Source organism: Nothoprocta perdicaria, unplaced genomic scaffold (genome assembly GCF_003342845.1).
Source record: "Nothoprocta perdicaria isolate Ctin4 unplaced genomic scaffold, notPer1 scaffold_280, whole genome shotgun sequence".
NCBI classification, from domain to species: Eukaryota; Metazoa; Chordata; class Aves; order Tinamiformes; family Tinamidae; genus Nothoprocta; species Nothoprocta perdicaria.
In genome coordinates this window covers 92,123-111,756 of record NW_020455511.1, presented here as the reverse complement: position 1 = coordinate 111,756, position 19,634 = coordinate 92,123, and the positions used below count along the sequence as shown (strand labels likewise).

General features: G+C 46.9%; 1 protein-coding gene across 2 annotated transcripts in view; it reads left to right on the top strand.

Annotated features, from left to right (window-relative positions):
• Positions 1–1,541: 1,541 nt before the first annotated feature.
• Positions 1,542–19,634, top strand: part of KANK1 (KN motif and ankyrin repeat domains 1) — a 93,708-nt gene continuing 75,615 nt past the window's right edge. The window contains exon 1 of one of the 2 annotated variants that reach the window (XM_026041263.1): positions 1,542–1,635. The gene's annotated coding sequence lies outside the window, so the exon portion shown is untranslated. Of the gene's footprint in view, positions 1,636–15,645; positions 15,721–19,634 lie in introns of those variants that run through there. The other variant, XM_026041262.1, reaches the window with a different exon arrangement.

The window sequence follows — 19,634 nt, the reverse complement described above, 5'->3', positions numbered from 1 at the left end:
GTGGGACGGGGCGCGCGCGCGGGGCCGCGCTCCGGGCTCCCTCCTGCCGCCTCAACCCGCCGTCGGGGAGACGTCCCCGTGCCCGCCCGGTCTATTTATTACCTCCCTTTTCATGTATTTCCTCGCTTTTCATTTATTTTCTCCATTTTTATTTATGTTCCTCCGTTTTTATTTGTTTCCTCTTTTTTTCTATTTCGGGGGATGCAGCTTGCGAATTACTTTATTCGCTACTTTTTTGGGTCTGCGGGAGTAGCTCAGATGGCTGCAAAGTTCCTGGGAACTGTCTGTTCCCGGTGGTTGTGGCTCTGTGCACAGCTACGTGTGAAAAAGGCTTCGGGCGTAGTAAGCCTTAATAAGGACACTGACTTTCCTGTGGCTTCTGCGGCCCTGGGTCTTACAAGAGATAGAGTTTTTGGTTAATTTTCTTATAGTGGTGTTAAGGCTTGCCGTAATGTGCTTGTACTTTATTATTTTTATTATTTTTATTATTTTTATTATTTTTATTATTTTTATTATTTTTATTATTTTTATTATTTTTATTATTTTTATTTTTCCCTTTTTTTTCTTTTTTAAGGAAAAAAAAAAAAAGGAGAGCTCTCAGACATTTAATTAATAGCATAGCCCGTTTGGCAGCCTGTGGATTAGCTGACAGCCTTGAATCTTGGCTAGGCAAGAAAGATGACCAGGACAATTTGCTAATTAAAAGTATCAGGTTTGTCCTACTCTTCCATTTCACACCTCCTGGCGGGAAGGGCTCCATGGAAAGCCGCACTGGGAAGGTCCCCGCCAGCCTCCTCTCACCCGTCTCGTATTACCTGCGTTTTGGGAAGGTTCAGCTAATTTAGCAGGCACCCGGGACACACAAAGGAAAACCCCGACCTTTCCATGGAGGTGGAGTTTCAAGTCCTTGAGACTGCTGTTTCTCAAAGGCGGATTCCCAGAGGGAAAGGTGCAGGATTGGGCCACCATCCTCCCCACTTTTCCCCCCCAAATTCCCCCTTTTAGTAAAAGGGGGATGCCCGTGTCAGGGCTTCTCAGCGACTTGGTGTGGAGCTTGTAGTAAGCTCCTATAAGTAAGTAAGGCTGCACCTTAACTTTTTAGTCGGGCTTGGTGTCCTCCTATTTCTATTTCTAGCTGCTTCTGTTTCATTTATTCTGGGTCACAGCAGCGTTTTTTCTGCCCGTTCCCGTTGCTGGAGCTGTGGGCAAAGCGGGTGATTGTGTAGGGTCCAGGATGGTGCTGCCATCAAATGCATTTTTTTGCTATGAGCACCCGCTTTGCTTTGGGTTTTGCTGTTTCCCAAGCATTGCCATTGGTGGGACTGAGACTAAAACCAAGCCTTCAGCTCGAAAACTGAGCTTGCGCCTTCTCTTTCATGGGCGTCACTCTAAATACTCTAGCAAGCTTTAAATACTGTTTCCATTGGCAGGACTGGTGTATTTTTCATCCCGCGAATGGGTTTTGCGTGAGATGAGCTCGTTGGGGCTGCTTTTCCTCAGTATCTATTTACCTTTTTTCCCCACTCTGCACAGTTTTCTCGGGCTCCTGGAAGTCTCAGTTTCTGCAGAGCCCTGTACGCCTAAATAATAGATGCTGAGAGCGAAATGAAAACTTCCTGAGGAGGAGCCTGCTGTGTAAGTGATGCCGAGTTACCCGCGGAGCCGTCGGGGACTGGCCGGCCCTGCTCTGAGCTACCAAAGCTCTTCACGGGGACGAGCTGCAAATTTTCGTGTGGTGTCAGCACCTACTGCCGGGGCAGGTCACGGAGGAGGAGGGTATTTTCCTAGCCATTTAGTTAATGGAATTGAGTAATGGAGCATGGAAGGAGTTCTGAGCAGTCAGGGCTGGCTGATCTGTTCGAATTTGTTGCCTTCGGAGTGGAAGGACACGCAGGGCTGCGAGTGGTTTGAAGACTTGAGGGTGCTGTGTTTGCGGAGAAAGGAGTTTTGTGTGAATTTGTGGGCTGTGGTAAGCCGCCGGCAGGCTTTAGTGAAGGATTGCCGTGTCGTAACGGGCAGGAAAAGTTCTTATGTGGCATTGCAACAAGAAGGAACAACAAATGGCTTGAGAAAAAAAGTCCTTGGCTCTTCCTAAGTTTGTAAAGATTCAGTAAATGTCATTTGCTGTGTCATAGTGTCAATGTTATAGTTGTCATAGCGTCTATAGTTGTCATAGTGTCAATGTCATAGTTGGAAATTGCAGCTGTAACTTCTGTAGGATTTACTCAGAAAGCTTTTGCTCCAGTTATTTAAAGTTATATAAAAGTCATGATGTCTTTTTATATACCTTATGCAATCACTGAAATAACAGTTAAACTGTTATTTATTACGTGATTTGGATTTATGATCAAACTTATGATGTGTTTGGTCCTGATGAAACACGATTCTTTTAAAGTATCTTGATAGTATCTATTCTTTTCTCATTGAATAATCAGCAGTGCTGTAAAAAAGCATTTAAATGTCCCATGGAGAAGCGAGAGAAACCACTTAGACTTAACAGCTTTGACGCTCCATAGGCATTTCTTGCTACTGCTGTAGATGCTTCATGCTGAGGTGCAATAACAAAACCATATGGCTGATCCCAGCTGTTCACAAGGATGCAGTATGGAATAGCAGTAATGTGTCGGGGAAGAATAGTGAGGATCATTGATTTTTTTGCCTTTTTTTTTGCCTTTTTTTCCTTCAGTTTATGAATTTTACGTGGGTTGCCCTTAGCGTAGTTGTGGTGTGAACTATGCTGTCAACTCCCAGCTCACCTGTAGCTCTGAACACTGCCCAGGTGTTTTGGTCCTTTGGGAAGCTGGATGTGGAATCGTGACTGTGGTTTTGAGACCGGTAGTTAAACCTGAATATTGTTTTGGGGCGTATTTGTACTGTTGCTCACGAGGAGGGGGAAAAAATTGGGCTAAAATAGCAGAAGGGGGTGTAGGCTGGCAGTCACTTCGTTGGCATTGAGGTTGTGCTGAGGTTGTGGGTGTTCGTGGTGGTGAGGACCTTTAAGCGCTGTGGGAATGTGTGCCTGGAAGTGCCTGGAGCGATGAACATTGCTGGTCTTGCAGAGGCTGCAAGGACGCTCGGTCTCACCTCCGATCTGCCACAGGCCCCGGGCTTTAAGCCTGGGTTAAGCCCAGTAACTAGCTGGAAGTTTCACCCCGCTTGGAGGGAATCTGGAGCATACTGGAGCTTAGGTGCAGTCCAGACCCGCTCTGGCAAAGGCTGGTACCGAGGGCTTTGAGAAGTGCACAGTATTCACTTAAGGCTAAGGAGAGCTAATCTGCCCATTACCTTATGTCTTGTGTCTGTCTCTAATTAGCAGACTTTTCTATTTTTTTTATAAGCATTAAGTCTTTAGAATTAGTGCTTTTTCTTAACACTTTAATTAGTAGGTGCAGCTCCAGATATCCATGTAAGCGTCCAATCTCCCAGTCTCCCAAAGCCTGAAGAATCACGACCAGTGCACAGTGATAATGTCATCTGTAATGTATGTATGTGGGCACATGTGATACCTAGAGGGGGATTAGTCAAATGTTTTTTGCCCATTCCCTCTTCCTACTTCCAAGGTCGAAGGTTTTTCCTTGAAACAAGGAGAAAGAAGCACTGATTTACCTTGCTTTTTGTGCTTTTTGCCTTTTTTGCTATTTCTTTTGTGCAATTCCCCAGTCTGTGCACAACAGCCCAAGTGCAATGCAGCGAGAATGGGAGGCCTTTTGGTGGCATAACCAATTTTTGTCAGAAATTAAGAGGCATTTAATCACCGTGCTAAGATTCCCCCTCGGGACTGTAAATGTGTGGAAACCCACACGACTTGCCTCAAAAATTGGTCCGTTAATGAGCATCTTCGGAAAGGATGATGATGGAAAGCATCTTGCTCCATGAGCGGGATTTGGAAGAACTCCTTTGCTTTGCTCTTGAGCTTCCTGCTTGTCCATGCCTCCAGCCTACAGCTTGTTCATGTCAAATGTCCTCCCCGTTATTATTATTTTTTAATAAAAGGAAGAAGCAGCAGCTGTTCTCCCAGCCAAACGGTTGCGATCCTCCCCTGGGGCGAATCGCCGTGTTTGTTTAGGTGCATAAACATACATGGTGTTTGTTCAGGATTTCTGTCAGAGTTCCTCATTTACTCTGTGACCTGTTAAATGAGGAAAGGATGGCACTTTTGCTTCAGAAAACAGCTCTGACAGAGAGAGAAAATAAGGGGGGAAAAAAAAAAAAGGCTGCAGACAGGCAGACAATAGTAAACTTTTGCAAATGCTGCTCTTTTCATCCCGGTCTTGGCATAACACAGAGGAGCCCTCGCAGTCCCTCCAAGCTAATCTGATTTGGACGGAGGGGAAAGGCACATGGGTGTCTCACGCGGCTCCTCCGTGTTCCTCCAGAGGTAATTTGCCAAAAAGTGCCGTCTGACTGGAAGGGAAAAAGAAAGGGGGAAAAAAAAAATCCTGGGATTCGAACTGGAGAGCCTTTCTCTCTATTTTTGGCTTTAGAGTGTTTTTAAGCTGGAGTACAAAAGTGACAAAGGACAGCGAGGCCAGTTTGCCGGACAAAAGCGCAGGGACATGACCTGTGCACGATTATTACATGGAACAATACTGTGAAATTTGGGTCTCTGGTTTCCAAGATTGTAGCAGAAAAGGAATTGAACTGAAGGAGCTGATAGCTCCTTTTCTCTCTCTCTTTTTTTTTTTTTTTTTTTTTTTTTTTTTTTTTCCAGCTTGGCAATTTAAGCCTGTATTTTTTTTTTCCCCCCCTCACCAATGCTTTATTATTAACCCAAAGGCTGTGGTAGACGAGTTCTGCCCTGTCCGAGCCCTTTCTCCTTAGTATCCTTGTAGTGTCAGATGGATAAATTAATGTCCTCAAGCTGACCTAGCTCTGGTCCACCTTGCTTACGTTGCGGCTACCAAATTACCAAACTGGGGTGAAATTCACCCGGCCGTGCATTCCCAGAGCCTTGTCATGTACTAAGTATGTGTGTGTGTCCCTCGTTAGCATGAGCTAACGTGTAATTGGGATCCTGGGGTGAATGAGGACAGGAAGCAGAAGTCATTTAGCAGACTGGGCTTGGATTTTGTTATTCCCGGTGCTGGAGAACGGGGAGGTGGGAGAGCAGGAGAGAAGGATGGGCACAGAGTGGCTCCAGAAGTCCCCAAAATTGGAGAACAGTGGCTAAAACCACATATGGATGCTGAGTTTTATGCAGCTACATCAAGGTGGGTCTATGTAGATATATCCATGTAGGATTTCTGTGGCTCCTATGCTTTTCTCATCCTTTCCCTGACTTCCAGGATGTCTCTTAAACCTTCTCTGTGCTCTGCAGCTTTCAGCCCATCTGGTGTAGCCCTTTTATCATAGGGACCATTTTGGTGACCAAAAATGGGCTTTCTGTGGGAAAGGGGAGTGAAGAACAGTCCTCGCTCCACTTTGAAACCACTCAAGGACAAGTGTGTTACGGCAGTGTGTGCGTTAAGATTGCTGGAAATCCTGATCGTAGTCTCCACTTTTCAGTTTCCATTCTGATATGCATTTTAGTTGCTTGAAGTTTAAGGTCATGGACAGTTTTAAACAGCAAAAAACTCTGTAAAAATTTGTTGACTTTGTAACGTGTTGGTGTTTTGAGGAGGACAGTCGGGTTTTTTTGGTTCCTTAATTAAAGGCATCAAAGACCTTAAAGCTGATCAGACTGTCTGAGGTGTTCAGTGTGAATATACATGACTGGGATTAGAATTAAGCTGCCCGCGTATTTTTATAAATCTCACTTCACTTTTTTATTTTTTTTTCCCAGTAAACAACTTTTGGTCTTGATCCCAGGCTAATAGATTTGTAGAAAACAACACAAGAAAAGGGTTTTTGGTGGTTTTTTTTTTTTTTTTTTTTTTTTTTTTTTTTTTTTTTTTTTTTGAGTTCCATTTATTTTGGTTATATAGCATGAACTCTTTTTACAGTTTTAACTCGTGGGTCTCATGGCAAGCTCTTTTTTTCCTTGGGAAGACGCCAGTCTTGGCTGTGCCTTCAGACCTGGGCTTGCTCTGGTTGCCCTGAACTGCACGTGCGGTTCAGCCGGGTTCCGTTTAGGCTGATTTCCCCCCAAAACGGCAGGTGCCGGAGATGACGGTGCACGAAGCTGGAGCCTTCTCCTTGCATCCTGCTCCCGCCTTGCGCTCCACCTGCTCCTTTCCCTGCACTCCTCCGTGCGCGCGGTCCCTGTGGCCGCCGCTCCTTGTGGCCCCGTGGCGCTTTTTCGGCGGGATGTTGGTCACCTCGGCTCAAGCGCCAGCCGGGAACGGAGCTTTCCGGGGAAGTGCCGGGAGAACAAGCCCTCCTTTGTGTCCCTGCACACGTGGTGACGGTCACAAGCGCGGAGGAGGCGCCGCGGGACCGGGGGGGGGGGCACGGAGCCGCTCTGCCCCACAGCGGGATCCCCTTGTTTGTTTATTTGGGGGTCAGTGCCTTCGGATCAAGAAAATGTCCTAGGGAGGGAAAAGGGGAAAAAAAATAAAAAAAAAAAAAATTAAAAAAAATAGTAGTTCCAGGATATTAAAAATAGCAGGTGACTGGGTACATTCCTCGTGCTATTATAAGGAGCCTTATTCTCGGCAGATGTAAACTTGGGAGCGTGGGGTCTGTTTCGTGTCTGGCGCTCGCGTCGCCAGGCCTGGGAGCGCGGAGGCTGGAGGGCTGATGCTGAGCTCAGCCCACGGGCCAAGCCAGGGTCAAGTGCCTGCCTGGCTTATTTTTCAGTCTTAATGCTGGTGCGATTTTAATGCCAGCAGCTAGTTCCAAAAGGGGACCTGCAGTCCTGCGCATGAAGTTTTGCACCCACACGTGCGAGGTGAGCGGGACAAGAGGGGCAGTTTCGGGGTTTGCAGCCACAGGACGGGTTCAGCCCCACGATCCTGCCCTCCGTGGCCATCTCCTGGTGCATCTCCCGTTGCACGCCGTCCCATCCCTGCTGCATCCCCAGCTCCCGTGCCCGCTGCTCACGTTGCAGTGTGTGCACCCCTGCGCATTGAAGTGTGGGGCTGGGGGAGGCACAGGCTGCCCCTGCATCCCGCCTGCCGCCGTCCCCCACCGGCGATCCAGCTCCCGCCCTCATCGCTCGCATTCCAGAGCCATTCCTGCTGCGGGATTCGGGCCCGTGTTTTGTTTTGGAGGCTGTTACAGCTTCATACTGTGCGTTTTATTTTTATTTTTTCTCTCTGTTTTCCCTATAGCTGCATGCTGAGTGAGATGTAGTGAATTATCCCTGCCCTTTCCAAGAGCCATTTGGTGCAATTCCTGCTGTTTTCTTGGGGTTGGCTTTCTTGGGGGTCAGGCAAGCGCTGCCCAGAGCTCCTGGGGGAGGACAGGGGTGCACGTGCAGAGTGGAGGACTCCCCAGTTTGGGGCCGGAGCCTCCACTGGTACTGCAGTGGGGATAAGGTCTCATTGTAATTTCAATTAAAAGAGCTTTTCTCCCCAGCCCTCCCCTTTCCTCCAGGCAGCTTCCTGATTTGCATCATAAAAGTGGGACAGGGATGCCTTCAGTAAACGCAGGAAATAATATCCCTGCAACTATCTGAGTTAAAAAAAAAAAAGGATGATTTACGAGTTAGTTTGTTACTGATGGATTTAAAAGCAACTGTTAATTGAATTGTTTAATACAATCCTATTATTACAAGGCAAGTCAGAGCCATACTTAGCTGGTGCTGCTTAACCAAAAGGAGCCCCTGACTGGCCTGTGCTACTGTTTTTTTGAGTTGTAAAGGAAAGTACTTAAGTACTAAAGCACTAAGGTACTAAAGACCTTTCTGTCTATAAATCCAGTCTTCATAAACCCTGGGTTGAAGTTCCTTGCACCTTAATAAAACTCCCTCAGTGATCCTCGAACACAAACCTCATCTGCTTTTAAAGGCACTTTGAGTAACATGGAGTTGTACTCGTAATGAAAGATGGTAAAAATAGCAGAATAGCAACAACAAAAATAATGGAAATTAAGTATAGGGAGGAGACTAATACAGTGCTGGCGCTTCCTGTTTTCTCTTGGACAACAAGGGAAATTGTGTATTAAAACTTAGTCAAACTGGCTTTGACTGAGCTGAACTGCCAGAGCATCTAATTGTGTTGACTGCAGCCCCAAACTGTGAAGTCTGGTCCATGGCCATACGTTCCTATAGGCAGGTGTGTGAGTGTGGGAGCTTCTTGAAAACATGACCTTCGTGTCTGCATCGTACGTGAGAAGCAATAAGCACGGGCTGTTTATTCTCTGCTCTTTGAAATAGTCTTTTACCTTTATTTTAAAACCCAGAATAGCAGAGACCTGTAGAAGGAGCTGGAGCAGGTGGTGAAAGACGATGCTCTGTGTTGCACCCAGATCTGTGTTTCTGTGCCATTGCAAAACTGATATTAATGCTCACTTTCCAAAGCTTTTTTTTTTGTCTGACTAAGGGAAAATATTAGAGGTTAAAAGTGGAAAACTTCCTTTCCTTCCCTGAGTAAAATCATTAAAATAACTAAGGCAGCAGTGGTGGCTTCCCCTGGAGAGTTATGGAGTGGTTCTTCCCTCCAGCCCTGTTGGATCTGGTACCCACGAGGGGCACCAGCCCAAGGCAGGTCGACCTCCTGGCCCATTGACCTGTCATGTTCTGCACTGCATCCTGAGAAAAAGTGAAGGAAATTCCTTGCTGATTGTGGAGCATCCTTACTGAGTGGATGTGAGAGTCTGCAGTGAATATTGCACCATTGTCAACGTGCAACTCGAGGTGACTGGCACTGGGCTGTCCCATCCGTGGATGAGTTGATGGACCCATCCATGCTCATCCATCCACGTGCTGATGGAAGGAGCTCGGGGCAGGACTGGGTGTTCGGCACAGCTATTTTCTCCCCAAAGCTCTTGTAGCCATTGGGGGCAGTTTTAGCCTAAGAAATGTCTCGGGGCTCCTGGCCGTTTTCACCCCGTTACTTGGTGCCTTTTCCCGAGTGTCTCTGAAGCCTCTCGTGTCTCGGCTGCTCTTGGGCTTTTGCTGCTCCCCTCTCTCAGCTGCACTGGCTCCCTTCATCTCCTGTAAATCCAGGATGGAGCGTGTGCTCTGCTCGCTCCCTGCCACGCTGTGCCTGCATCTCCCCTTCCTCTGTGCCCTGCATGCTCCCTGCCTTCTCCAAAGGCCCTAAGAACATGCAGAAAAGGTGGTTGACAGAAAAAAAAAAAAAAAAAAAAAAAAAAAAAAAAAAAAAAAAAAAAAAGGTGGATTGGGTTTTTCCCTCTAATCTAACCTAAAGTAAGACCTTTTGCCTTGGCACTCCGCCCTTCACTTTGCATTTTCAGCTTGTTATTAGATTTCTCCTAGCTTTGGACTTTGTCTCAAGCAGTTTGTTCTTGCAGCAGAAGTGATGAACTTACTTTGCAGTTCCTTTTCTTTCTAATTCAGCTCATTAAAGGAAAAAAGTCATTGCAGCTTCTTACAGTAACACAGAGGCATTGGAGGACTCCTGCAGCTTTGCAGGCTGCTGCTGTTTTTCATGATGTTCTACTTTGGATATTAAAAAAAAATAAAATAAAATCCTGGACAGTCTTTGTGCCAAGTCCATTCCTCGCTAATGGAAAGGAAATGTATGCATATCTGTGAAAAGATGTATATTCTGCTTAATGATAGATGCAATGAAGAAACTTTTCCTGGCAGGGTGTACTGGAGACTGCCTGAGATTTATCTTGTCTGTGTCTGAAAAACAGCAGTTTTGTTGTCCTCCTAGGAACAGAGGAAAAACAGGTAGTGGCTAGGGACCACGATGTGCCAAAGCTCTGATAAGATACAAGTGCCTTTATCAGCTCAGCCCCATCTCGGTTGTGTCCTGTGGGTTGGGAACCTGCCCTCTTTGCAGTCTCCCCGTGCACCGACTCCTGCTTTCTGCAGGGACCTCTCCACTTTCTTTCTGTGGGGATTTCTCCGTTTTCTTGGCCGTGAATACACTCGTTCTGGCCAGGTTTGTGCTCCACTGGTCTGGTTTCCCTCCGTTGCTGACCTGCTGATTGGGAGCGGGTTGTTGCGGGGCTGCTTGCGTCGCGGGTGACGTGTGGCCACAATGCAGGCTCTCTTCTTGATGTGCATCACCCACGACGCCGGGGTCACCTTTGCTGAGCTCGCCTCCTGCATCTCTCTGAGCTGCTTCTGTGCTTACGCCTCCTCATTCTAGTTTAATGACCTCCCCGTGTCGGTGGGTTGTACGTTATTTGCATCACAATAGAGGAGCAGCTTTAATCTGGAACTAGTGTTGATTAGATCAAAACTCCAGATGGGAATTTCATCAAGTGGATTCTCTTGGCTGCTAAGTCCAACAGCGCTGGTCCAGTTGGGCTTTGTTTGGCAGGTCTGGTGGCTTATCTGAGCGTCAACGGGCTACCAGAGCTTGTTTTAGTGAGTAATGGAAGAAGAGGAACAGTCTGTAACCAGTACCAATGCCCCAGAGTTTAGCTTTGTGCAGATTTTTTTTTTTTTTGGATGAAAACCTGTTCATAAAAATCAAGGGATCTCAAGGAGTTGCGTGTCATCTACTTTTGCCTGATGTGTGTTGGTTGGTTCCATTTAAAAGCAGTATCGGGGAGTGAATTTCTCAAAGTAGAGCAACAAAATACATCAGTTGGAATGAGGAAGAAACTATTAGTGTGGATTGCTTCCCTCAACACCTTGAATTAATAACGTGGGATTTTTTTCTTCTATTTTTTTCTTTTTTTTTTTTTTTTCAATTAGGAATTAATCATGCCAGAACTATGTAGCAAGTTATGTCTGTAACCCAATTCCCCTCAGGCATCATTTCTTTTGAATTGCCAAGTAGAAATATTGGAAGATGTGGATATGTTGATACTGGCAGAGCGGCTGAGGGAGGATGCTGAAAGCACCATGTGCTATCAAGAGCCTTATTATTAAAGGAAATAATAATAATAAAAATCATGTGTGTGTTCTGTGACAGCTGGTAGGTGTCCAAAGTCCCCTGTGCTGCCCCAGCTTGTAGCAGGAAGTGATTTGTCAGAGGGTCAGAGCATGGATAGGGGGAATTAACCATTTATTTTTTAATCCAGACCACATGTTTGATGCAAAATGTGAATGTTGCCTGGTATTTGCAAGGGCTGCCGGTGCTTCATGCGAGTTCCCTGCCTTTTGGTTGAGTTGCAGTGGTGTTGGCATGACAGATCTCGTGCTGCAGGTATGATGGACCACTGGCATTTGGAGCTGAGACTAGGGGAGGCAGGAGTCACATACAGCAAGGAAAGACAGTGTCTTTTGGAGCATCCTTGCATGCAGCCCCTAAAACCCAGGTAGTTGGGCCGTGTTCTGGGCTGTGGGGTGGGATCCAGCTCAAAAAGACCCATGGAAAGGGCTTTGGTGTTCGAGGTGTGAAATGCTTGCCCTGCAAGAGGGGATGGTGTCTTTGCAAGCAGGTATTCACCTCCTTGCAGGCCCCAAGAAAGGGGGCAATAAAATTGCCAGTAATGGGCAAACTCTGTGCTTTTGGGGGCTGCTTCTTCGTCAGTGCACCCCAGGGGAAACCAGGGGCAGTGTGGGGACGCCTGGGCAGAGGTGCATGGAAAAGGCTTCCAGGTAATCAGCCCTGTGCCTCACATCTCATCACGTTGATAGCAGCATCGTTGATAACATCGTCGTTGATATCACCCCTGATAACGTAGCCATGAAATGCTCAGTGGTTCCCGCCTGGCCGTGTTGGCTGCTCGGGCTCCTGCTTCCATCCTGCTTCCCAGCATCTTTGGGGCTCCTTGTCTTCCTGCTCACATAAACTCCAGCCACAGTTTGGGTATCTGACCTGCATAACCTGCCACAGCGTATCTCACAGGGCAGGATTTCTGCTTCAAAAGGGCAATATTCCCATTGTTTGCCCGGAGCAGTCTCTGGATGTGTTTAAGGAAGTGGGAAAAAAGGCGCCTGGTCTGTGACATTTCCATTCGTTCTGCTGCTGGCTCCAGGATGCACACCTGAGACTGAGCTGCAGGTGTCTGCACATCCGAACCGAGAGAAAAACATTCTTGCTTCTCAAATTTCGGTAAAGTTTGTGTTATGCAGTAATGCCAGAAAGTGTAATTTTTTTTTTCCCCGGATGTGGAGGGGAATGAAGCTGAGTTTGACAGGTGGGAAGAAAAGCAGGCTCAGGACAGGGACAGGAATGAAAAACTGATGCTGGAAAGCACAGCTGGCGAGGCTGCACGTCTGCTGTGCATCCTTTGCACGGGCTGATGTCCTGCAAAAGGGCCCTGAAAAACACAGCTGAAAGAGGGCGATGACTTGGTGTGCCTCAAAAATGCAAGCCAGCCCACAATTAAACAGCCCCATGCTTTCTTCTAGTCAAAACAAGTGGCATCATAAAAGTAAATCAGGAAGGGATGGTGGATTTTTTTATTTTTCAGGATTATTTCAGGGAAACTTTTTCACCCTGGAGGTGATGTTCATCCAGTAAGTGATGCGAGGGCTCTTCCCGGTGTAAAGGGATCCCTGTGGAGCCGTATGCCTTGGCGTGCTGACACCTAATAGGAATCGCTGTGCGGCAGAAGCCGGTGCTCAGTAAATTAACCGGCCTTAAATAACATAGCCCAGAATAGGACGGCTTTCCTTGCACTTACCCCTGCAGCTGAAAGGGAAAATGATCTCATGAGGTGATTTGACATTTTTCAGAAGGAATCGGGGCCCCCTTTTTTTTTTGTCACCAATGTGTCCCTATCCCATTTTGCAGCTAGCAGCTCTGCAGTGCTGGGGTGAGGAGGAAAAATGGGGCAAATAATTAGCAATTTCATTGCTAGTCGGTGTCCTCTTTCACTCCTCTCAAGTTGCAGAGGGTTAAGAATGGCTAGAAAAAAAAAAAAAAATGGAAATCTCATTTTGTGGTTTGATATTGGCCACCTCGAGGCTGTTTCTGCCAGGCATGTGCGTGGTGTAATTTCATTTCTTGGAGCCTGGTGCCTGGATGGATGAGGGAGGTCACAGCAGCAGCGTCACCTGTGCGCTGCTCCCTCACCTGAGCGCTTCTCCTACCCTAAACTGGCCCAAATCCACCTCTGCACCCAGGGACACGAGGCAGGAGAGCCTTCCTGCTGGGTAGGAATGGCAGGGATTAGTGTTGCTGCCGCTGGATTCCCACTCTGCTGGTGCACATCCAACCTCATGGAGGATTGTGCTGAGGCTGAATAAACCAAATAAATAAACTCCCTCTCTGCCGAGCGCTTCACTCTGTCAGAGCCTCCCTTTTGCCTTGATTCCTTCCATTCCCCACTGCTCCAAGAAAGCACCCGCTGCTGCTTCCACAGGGTGCAGGTGTTTGGGGATGGGAAGTGGCAGTACATCATTTATATATCTTTATGTGTAGCTTTCCCACTGTGCAGCAAGGGTGGGATTCCTTTTACATGAGCAACTTTCTTTACAGCTTTGTGGAGGTTTTTCCTTGTCTGTGTGTAGATATTGATTCCTTCCCTTGCCCGCCTCGCAGTCCCTGCCCTTGCAGGGGTCTGCGCTGCTGCTGCAGCCCTGTTTGCACGGGAGCAGAGCACACGGGGGCTGGAGACCCCTGAGGTCTCTGTGGAAGGTCCTGGTGGGGAGACCCGAATCCCTGCGCTCATCGCCCCGCAGCGGAATGTCCCTCCCGGTGTCCTGATAGCCTCCAGGGAACAATATTGCCTTGCTTTGAAATGTCATCTCCGAGCATCCAGCCCCTGAGGGGGGTTTCTTTCATGTTTAACATATGCATTGTGGCGTATTTTTTATTATCACTATTATCTTACTATTTTATCATTATTAATAATATATTATTATTATTATTATTATTATTATTATTATTATTATTATTATTATTATTATTATTATTATTATTATTTAGTGTGTGTGTTTTTACACTGCGCAAGTGTTATTCCCTGGAGCGGAGTGTGAATTGCAGCTCATCCTTTGCTGCCGCTGCTGCTCCGTGATGCTGGAGGCTTGGAGTGCTCCCCAGACAGGGGGCTCCTGCAGCTCCCAGCCCTTGCTTTGGGCTCGTTTCCTGCGGTATTGGTGCTTTTCTCTGTGCCTGTGCCCTGCTGAGCTGGCAGAGGACACCGGGGTGGGTCGATGCAGTCGCGAGCTCGTCCTGCTCGGAGCTCTCCCAGATGCTCCGGGGGGAAGAGGATGCGAGGGATTTTCCTTCCAAAGCAGCCCAGTGTTCAGCCCACCTGGAAACAATTCCTGCTTTTCAATAATTATACAAGGCACTTTATTCCCCTCAAAATTAAGCACTGATAAACAATGGAAAAAAAGTTGATTCTGCACCTGAATCCTTCCCTTCCCCCTGCCAGCTCCGGTGTGCAGACAGGCTATAGATCACAACATTTATTTTCTTTTTTTTTTTCCTTTTGGATGGAAGCCCTCTATAAAATTGCTTGCTTTCTGTCAGGGAGTTTATGAAACAGTGTCATGAAGGCACTGCGAGGGGGAGGCGCTCCCATTTTTAGTGGGTGCTCCAGATGTGTATGTAATGTGCCTGAGCTTGCACTGGAATACGAAATATTTGCGAAAGGCCCCCAGGTCTGTCCCGGGATGAGCTGTTATTTGTCTAGGCCCTCGGAACAAAGCCGGGGAAGGAGCTTAATTGACGAGCCCAAATTGGCTCTGGAGCTCTGTCTGCTCCCTCCGAGCAGAATGGCTGGAGGAAGATTGTTATCAAACCGCTTTTCAATTTGAAAATCTTAAATCCTACCCTATTGACTTTTCCCTTCTCTGGTATTTACTTGCAGAATAAAAATACCAAAAAAGCCTGCAAAGATGCCTGCCCCCACGGAGCGGCAATTAGAGGGTCTCAGACAGCATTTAATGTAGGCTCAGTTTCTTGCTCTGCAGTTGTTTCTGTACTGAAGATGCCCATTACCTTTCAATTCTTTTTTTCAACCACAAACCACTTTTGTTTGACTTTAAGGCACTTTCATCTTGCAGCTCAGAGATATTTTAAAGAGAGACTTTAGGTAAGGCTTAGGAGAATTGTTCTGACATCTTTTCACAGGTTTTAGACTCTGTGTGAGGTGGCGAGGGTTTTCAGAATAAAATGATCCACGTTTTTAAGGAGCATTTAAGGAGCTGAGTAGACCACTTTTTCCAAAAGCAGGCTTGAACCAAGTAACATTCCCAGCAAGTTCTGCAAGTGTTTTCTTATGAAAATTGGCTGGTGTCAGTTCTTATCTGAGGCTCACTTGAAAAAACAATGACTTTGGGGCATTTTGTTGTTCTTTGCTCCCTTTCCACGTGGTCATTGCGACAGCTCATGTTGCTGGTGCAGAAGGGGCCACCACAGCATCTCCTCTTCCTTTGCCCACCCTGCTCCTCCTCCCGGCAGTGCAGGTGGATGAGAAAGCTGGAAATCCCATGTCCATCCCGCTGCAGTGTCAGCCCCGAGCCGACAACACTGACTTTGTGCATTTCTAGTAATGCACACAAGGAAACGCTCTCCCGCCCCCCGCAATTTTAATTCTCACGGGGCCTCGGGAAAAATCTTCTTAATTGATGGTTTGGACATAATCTAAGCCTGGAGTGTCGGGGTGACTTTTCCACTCGTACTTGTTCACGGATGAAGGAACGTGTGGCAAATACCCAGCGTAATTATGCATGTTTCTAATGTTTCAGCTTGTATAATACCGCCCACCTTCCCAGAGAGGTCAAGTTACTGTTTCAGGCACTGCGGTTAAATGATGCACCGAGCGCTAGAGAAGCGGTGGGCTACCAGGCTTGTAAGTTTAGCCTTTTTTTTTTATTCTTTGTGTGTGTGTGCAGTGGTGAAATCTGACCAGTTTTGGAGTGCTGGGAGGGTTTGGGTCTTGCAAGCGAGCAGACTTTTTAAAGTATATCTAAACTGGGTAGGACTTGTGGGTGATTTGTTACTGAGTGGCAGTGTTTAATGCCTCGGAAGCATTATATGAATGCATGTGTGTGTGGAATTTCTTCAAAAGCGTCTATTTCTGTGGGAGAAATTATGTACATACTGCCATGACGATTGGGGCACTCCTGTGCAAATCCAAGTCTTGGCCAGAAGCCTCTCTGTGACAGCTATTGTTAGCATTTTTTTTATTGTTTTTAATTAATTTTTATTTTTTAATTATTTTTAATTAATTTTTAATTAAGCATTTTTCTATGTTCGTAAATTCTATTTCTAATCTATATCTATTTTTTTATTCTCTTATCTATATCATTCTCCACGATGACCCCGAGTACACGCCAGCACAGCGGCACAGTAAAGAAGTGTTGCAAAGCTTTGCACTGCCTTTCCTGCGCCTTCCCACCCCGTCCTCTCCCTCCCCCACCTTCTGCTGCCTCTACTCACACATGAAGTGAAAAGCAGCAAGTTTTCACGCTTTTGGGGCTGCCTTGGGTTGCCTTGCTCTGTGAACGGCTCTGTCTTTTAGCAGCAGTGCTTGCAGAGAGAATTTTTTTTTTCAATTTTGGGTTATTCCTTCGCCTGTTCCAGGTAAACGTATGCTGAAGATGACACAGTTTCTATATATTTTCTCTCAATCTAGCTTGTTGGTAGATCTAGTGAACTAGTTGGATTACCGCAGCCTTAAAGTTCATGATCTGGAGCCTGAAAATGTGGGATATAGGATTGCTGTTGTACTGGCTGTCTCCCAAGATATTTTTTGGTGGAAGGGATAGGTGTATTGCTACTTCTGCATGCCTTTTTTTTTCCAGGAAAGCCTCATTAGCTGTGGCCAAATCCACAAGCTGTGATGAGAATACTTTAGCTGACCAGGACATGCTGGTCGGATAGTTCATCTTGGCCTTGCTCTTTGGCTTCTGCAAAGACTGGAGTCCGGTTGTGCTGCTGCTCTGTTTCTGTGTTAATAAAATATCAGTTAGAATAGGAGGGCTTGAGACGAAACCTGTGATAAGCAGCTCTCAAGAGCTGGATGTGGGGCCCTGGAGAAAAACATTTCCTCTTTTTGGAGGCACTGTGCTTGTGGTCCTCCCTCCGCCCTTAAAAGACACTGGTTATTTGTCTACCACCCTTGGAAGGGACTGACACACTCTGCTGCGTGGTCCTCATGGAGGTAAATGTGGTGGTTAGTCTGGGGAAGTTTGCGTCTGAGCAGGTAAAATCAACATGAGTTTGAATTTTCTTAACTTTTCTTGTGGTCAAGTCATTGATTCACAGAACATCTGAGGAGACAGTTGGCCTTTGGGGATGGGCAAGAGAAACGGCATTTACATTGCAATGGCCATCAGTGACCCCGGACCATGTTCACACCTTTGGCAGTGCCCCTCATCCTAGACTGCGCCAACAAGGAGCACAACATTTGATACCAGAGCTTAAGTGTCCAGGCCTGGATATGGAGACACATCTCTGAAGAATGTGGATTCCCCCAGATACAAATTTCCAAATCAAACTAACTGCCTAAGCAACCTCTGTTGTGCAGCTAGAGCCACCCTACATCCATGAAGAGTGCAGTGCTTCACAGCTTGCTTTGCAGAGCTGTGAAAGAAAGCAGGAAAGTGCTTTCTTTCCCTGAGAGGCTGCTCAGAGAAGAGGGATGGAGCTTTTTATGATGCTTCATCATGTCAGTTGAAATCCATAAACTATTTTTAGGGCACATCGTGGTTATTAGTGTTTCTGAACTGCTGTTTCTAAATATAATGTCAAGCAGCTCCATATCGTCAACTTAATTTTGTAGGTTAGGAGCTTAATGAAGTGTTCTTTTATAAGCTATCAGACTGCTCCCTCTTCCTCCTCCAAATTTCCCAGGTGGAGCTGGAGACCAGAGACTTTAAGGCTTAAGGAACAGCAGCCTGCTCTCCATTGCTTGTGTCCCCATGGTGAGCGAGAGGCCAAATGACAGGAATGGGGCAAACAAGATAGTCTTTTGTGGCCTCCCACACTTTCATTACTCCACCTTCCCAGTCCTATTCATGGTAAGACAAAAGAATGGCCCTCGATCTTCCCTAATCCTTTCTCCCTTTAAAGAAGCGAGTGCTATTCATCCTGTGTTTGCTTGTCAGAGGTGCTTAATGATGTGCTAATGTGAACAAGCAATGCCACATATAAGTGGCCTACTGAGAAAGGTTGAAGGTGATCTGGAGCTGAAGGTCTTCCTAGTTTTCTTTCCTGCTAGAACCACTTGGAGGTAATTCCTTATGCTAATGCATCACTTGACATCTGCTCCTCCCTCCATTTTTTTACCCCAACAACCAATATCTCAAATGCAATGGCCTTGTAAAGTCCATCACTGTCTGCAGAGAGGGGGATGGTGACTTTACTTCCTTACCCTGTAGACCTGAGGTCCTTCGGAGGGATGTCCTTGTAATGTCCTTGTAAATGTCCTTGTAAACCAGATATAAGTAAGCACCGAGTGTTCTTTAAGCATCCATCAGAGGAGTTTCACTTACTTTACACCTACTTAGCAATTGCTGTTAAAATTGTAGTCATCTAATGGGTATGCAGTGTGCAAGCCAGTAGGATTTGGGGGTGTGTTGGACTTGGCCGACTAGTCCAAGTCATTTCTTGCCTGCTCTGATGCAAGCCGGGAGGGCTCAGAAGGGCTTTGGTGTTGCTTAAAGAAGGTGGTTTCTCAATGTCAACGCAACGCACTTTCTAGACTCTTAGCTGAGCCTGTAATTTGTCGAGGGGAAACTGCATGTTTGCTGAAACCAGCTCCCTTCCCCGTGGAGAGAGGAGGTTTGGGAATGTTCTGCGGCAAAGCCCGGTCCAAGGTGAGTCCGTCCTTCTCTGTTCCTGCAGCGGGTGCCTGTGCACGCGGGCTGAAAGGCGAGCAGCCGGGCGGGCTGTGGCGCGGCTCGCGTGTCCCCATGGCCAGCAACACGAGTCCGCCCTGCTCAGGTAACTCATGCATTAATTCATGGCGCTGAGCTTTGCAGGACGTCTGCTGCTTGACAGGGGCCTTCCTTAAAGTCCCAGACTAATGGGATTCTCCTAGAAATAGCTCAGTTTTTTAATGTGAATGGAAGGAAGAGATGGGGGAAAAAGGACTGCATAGGGGATGCTTATGTCCTACCTAGCAGGGAAACACTTTCCCCTGACTTTTGCCTGCTTAGGGCTGCAGTAAATGGCCCTTTCGTGTCCTTCCTTTTCGTGCAATGTGGCGGACTATGTTCTGACGCAGGCTGTAATACTTATCCCCACCTTACCCTTTCCTCTTGCTCTCCAGCAGCACAAACACCAGTCTGCATTGGAGCAGGAGGCTCACGCTGCTCCTTATGGTGTGTGCTTTATCAAGTCACAAGAAGCTCAAAGTACACTTGCACTACAGTGCAGAGCTGGTCCCTGTACCAAGAGGTGGCATCAGTTACAGCAGATAAGGTAGTTCTGGAAGCCAGCCCAAGGCTTGGTTTATCGCAGGGGTGTCAAAAGGAAAGTTACCCGGTTACTTTGGCACCCGTTTAACTTATTCTCCGTGTGCTAACAACTTTGGTGGCTCTGCTATCTGCTGTTGGGAACTTAGTTGTGAACGTTTACGCCAGCACGTACAAGCATCTCTGCCTACTCCACTTTGGGGCCAAGATAAATAGTTAAATCTGGGGCTGGATTGCCGCAGCTGAAGGGCTGGCAGGCTTTATGGACGTTATCAGCACAGTTTTCCCATCTGAGAAGCCGAACTGTGGCTTCTATGTTGGGGTGAAAAGGACTGCCCATCCC